Source organism: Mandrillus leucophaeus, unplaced genomic scaffold (assembly GCF_000951045.1).
Source record: "Mandrillus leucophaeus isolate KB7577 unplaced genomic scaffold, Mleu.le_1.0 Scaffold1865, whole genome shotgun sequence".
NCBI lineage: Eukaryota > Metazoa > Chordata > Mammalia > Primates > Cercopithecidae > Mandrillus > Mandrillus leucophaeus.
Window position 1 is genome coordinate 11,395 of NW_012101882.1, and position 4,564 is coordinate 15,958.

Consider the following 4,564-nt stretch of genomic DNA (forward strand, 5'->3'; position numbering starts at 1 on the left):
CCCATGGGAGCCGGGAGATTCCAGATGGGGAGGGAGAAGCAAGCAGGGAGGAGGCTGAGCAGGAGAAACAGAGAGGGGCTCTGGGGACAGTAGGGAGGAGAGGGGTCCTGTCGGAGACCCAGTGGGGAGAGACAATGGGCCAGGAAACAGGTTAAAGGTGACAGTGGGCAACAGGACTGCTTCTCGGCACAGGCAGGTGGCAGGGAACTTTGCTGAAACTGCAGGGCCAAGTGAACAGTGTGGGCAGGGTGGGAGGGAATGGAGAGGACCAGGCGGACCCCAAGGTCAATTTGGAGGAAGGAACATTTCCCGGTTCCTTCGCCTCTGCCCAGCCTTCTGCGGGCATGGTACTCCCAGGGGCAGGGCAGAGGAGGAGGCGGCTCCTGGCGGGTTCGGAGAGCTGAGGGGCACACAGCCGCTTCCCAGGGCCTGGGTGTATGCAGAAGCAAGCGACCGCTGCGGATGCCCCTGGCCCGGTGGGTAGGTGCTGGGGGCCTAAACTGGGCGGAGCTCACAGGGCCCAGCGCCTGGGGCCTACAGGTGGCCCTGGAGGAATTACCCGCCCGTGCCTTCAGGGAGACAAGTGTGGACGGCGCCGTGGACACGCCCTTCCTAGCTGGAACATTTGTGACGCTGGAATTTAAGCTCGGGCAGACAAACGGCCAGAAGAAGGAATGGATGAAACCCCAGTGCAAAGTCCAGCCCAAGGGGAGAAAGCAGAAATGCCTGGCCTGCGTCAAACTGCGCTCCAGGGATAAGCTTCCATGCTGGATGAGTCACTGCCCTGTAGAGACGCAGGCTCAGCGGGAGTCTGAGGAGCACCAGGAGACCCAGTGCAGCCTGGTGGAGCGGGCGGTGAGGATCCCACAGCTACTGCTTCCCTGCACAGTTCGCCTTCTCCAAGGCCCGGCCCCCAACCGAGCCCGGCACTAAATAGCATGGTGCCTCCTGGGCCACTGCCAGGGGTGACCAGTGGAAAACTCCACCTCCCAGAGAGAGGACACTACGTCCCCAGCAAATAAAGCTGCTCCCCCTACCAAAGTAAATAAATACATAAAAATACATAAAATAATTTTGGTCTTTGAAAATAATGTATATCCTCTGTTTACTGGTAAATGTGCCGCCCATGTATCTGTATGCCTAATTAGTCAAACTTTTTAATGAAGTTAACATTTGTGATTCTTTATTATGATACAAAACAGTAAATTTTATAATGGTTTTAATATCATCTAATATGACTGAAAATATGTCAATTTGTCATTGCCTATGAATCTTTGTGTTATTTATTTTACCCTGTCAGATATTCTGTCTACAAATATCTAATGGCTTAGAATCTTGCTTAACATATTGTATGTGCTCACTACTAGCTACTCTAATTCATCAAATTATCTTTTTACACCATCCTTAAAATACAATATTATTTTTATTAAAATTATTTTTCTGCTTAAATAGTTATGTAAATTATGAGGGCTATTCAGTCTGCTCTCTTGATGAAAGTTTGTTTGTTTTTCTCTATTTATATGTTTCAGGGTACAAACGCAGCTTCATCACGTGGACATGTTGCATAGTGATGAAGTATGAGCTTTTGGTGTAACAATCATCTGAACGGTGCTTATTGTCCCAATTGGGTATTTTCTCATTCTTAACCCCTCTACCATCCTCCCATCTTTCTGAGTCTCCAGTGTCTATTTTTCCAGTCTCTATATCCAAGTGTATGCATTATTGAGCTCCCACTTGGAAGTAAGAAAATGCAGTATTAGATTTTCTGTTTTTGATTTATTTCACTTACAATAATGGCCTCCAGTTCCATTCATGTTGCTGCAAAAGAAATGTTTTTATTCTTTATGACTGAATACTATTCCATAAATGTATAAATGTACAGCACTTTTTCTTTATTCAATCATTGATTAATAAATGTAAATTGACTCCATATCCTTGCTCTTGTGAGTAGTGCTGCAATAAACATATGAGTATGGGTACCTTCTTTAAGTAATACATTATTTTCCTTTGGATAGATACCCATTAGAAGGATTGCTGAATCAAATAAGTTCTATTTTTAGTTTTTTGAGAAATCTCCATACTGTTTTCCATAGAGGCTATAGAAATTTACATTCCCACAAACAATGTATAAGTGTTCCCTTTTCTCTGTATCCTTGCCAATTTCTTTCTTTCTTTCTTTTTTTTTTTTTTTTGCTTTTTAATAATTAGCCATTATGAATGGTGTAAAATGGTATTTCATTGTGGTTTTTAATTGGCATTTCTTTTATCATTGGCAACGTTGAACATTTTTTACATGCTTGTTACCTATCATTGTCTTCTTTTTGAAAAATATCTGTTTCCATACTTTGCCTGCTTTTTAATGAGGGTACTTGTTTTCTTCTTGTTGGGTTGTTTGATTTCCTTGTGTATTTTGCACATTAGTTCTTTGTCACATGCATAGTTCACAAACATTTTTCTTATCCCATAAGTTGTCTGCTCACATGTTAACTAAATGTTCCTTTTCAGGAGCTTTTTAGTTTAAGTTCCATTTGTCTATTTTTCTTATTGTTTCATCTGGTTTTGAGATCTTACTCATGAATTCTTTGTTCAGGCCAATGTCCAGAAGAGTTTATCATAGGGTTTCTTCTAGAATTTTTATCATTTTAGGTCTTCATTTTAGTCTTTTAATTCATATTGAGTTGATTTTTGTATATGGTGAGAGCGACAGGTCCCATTTTGTACTTCTGCATATGGAAATATAATTTTTCCAGGGCAATTTGTTGACTAGGATGTCATTTTCCAAGTGTATGTTTTTGCTGACTTTGTAAAAAATCAGTTTTGTGTAGGTTTGTGGCTTTATTTCTAGATCCTCTATTCTGTTCCATTGATCTATGCATCTGTTTTATCAGTACCATGCTGTTTTGGTTATTAAAGCCTTCTAGTATGTGATTCTATGTGAACTTAATATTTTTCTAATTCTATGACAAATAACATTGGCATTTTGATAGGAATTGCATTTAATATGTAGATTGTTTGGGGAAGTATGGTCATTTTGATGATAATAATTCTTCTAATCCATGAGCATAGGATGTTTTTCTCATTCGTTTGTGTCATGTACAATTTATTTCATCAATGTTTTGTAGTTTTCCTTGTGGATATCTCTAGCCTATATGATAAATTGTATTCTAGTTATTTCACCTTTTTTCCAGCTATTGTAAAAGGAGTTGACTTTTTAATTTGATTCTCAGGTTGTTCATTATTAGTGTATAAAAATGTTACTAATTTTTGTACATTGATTTTTGTATCCTGAAATATTATTAAATTCTTTTATGAAATCTAGAAGTTTTTGGTGGTCTTTAGATTTTTCTAGGTGTAATATTATGTAATTATCAAAGAGGGACAATTTGACTTCCTAGTTGAAATCATATGCAATGCCCATGAAGATCAACAGACAAAATCTATGGGGAGGGCACTGATGATGGTATTATCCTTAAAGTGGTCATGTGATTATGGTTGAAAGCCTAGGCTGAGAAACACTTAGCTAAGAATTGCCTCTCAAGTTTCAATGTACATATAAATCATTTCCAATTCCAAGCCTCTCTCTTAGTAATGTGATTCTGCAGGTTTGGAAGGGGTCCATGAATTGACCTCTTTCAAAAGTCTCCTCTTAATGCTGATGTTTCTTCCAGTACATCCATTGTAGTGGCACTAGCTACAGAAAGTAGGCACAGCACACAGAGTTCCTGACACTCAACATGCTTACCACAACATAAATACTTTTAGCCCAAAGTGGAAACTACCAATCACCATTCAGAAACATGTTATTCTCAGCTGGCTCTGTAAAGTTTACAGAGGCTAGAGAAGGCATCAATGTTTGAGTAAGTCTGCATTTGGAAAACATGTACACATGAGTTAATACAATGTATATTTAGCATGTACTATTTCAATCTATTTAGCCATTTCCCTGTCACTTTTTATAACACACAATAACAAGAAATTTAACCAAACCTCTTAGAGTTTTTTAGGAATATTATATATTAAACTAAAAAATTTATTTTACTAAGATTAAAGAAATGGGAATAATCACAACAATAGCATTGATTCTTCTGTCCATGAAGAGCCCTTCAGGTGATAACATCAGAAGTCACAACAACAACATAAGGGAAGTGGAACAAATGTAGCCAAAGTCCCCTGTACACCTCCCTTCTCTCTTCTGACCACAGAATGTTGAATTCAATTATTTAGCCATTTGCTCTGGAATGAAAGTATCTGGACAGTAGAAAGTGTGAATCTGTTTCATCTGTTTTTCTAATGGTCATATGATATAGTTTAGATGTCTCCTCCAAATCTCATATTGAATTTTAATTCCTAAAGTTACAGGTGAGCCTGGTGGGAGATGGTTGATTCATGGGGATGGATTCCTCAGGGCTCTTTGCTGCCTTTGTCATTAAGAAGTACTCACAAGTTCTAGTGGTTTAAAAGTGAGGCGTATCTCTCCCCCATCTTTCCTGTTCCCACTTCTACCATGTATGCCTGTTCCTATTTCATCTTTCACCATGACTGTAAGCTTCTTTATAAGTTAATA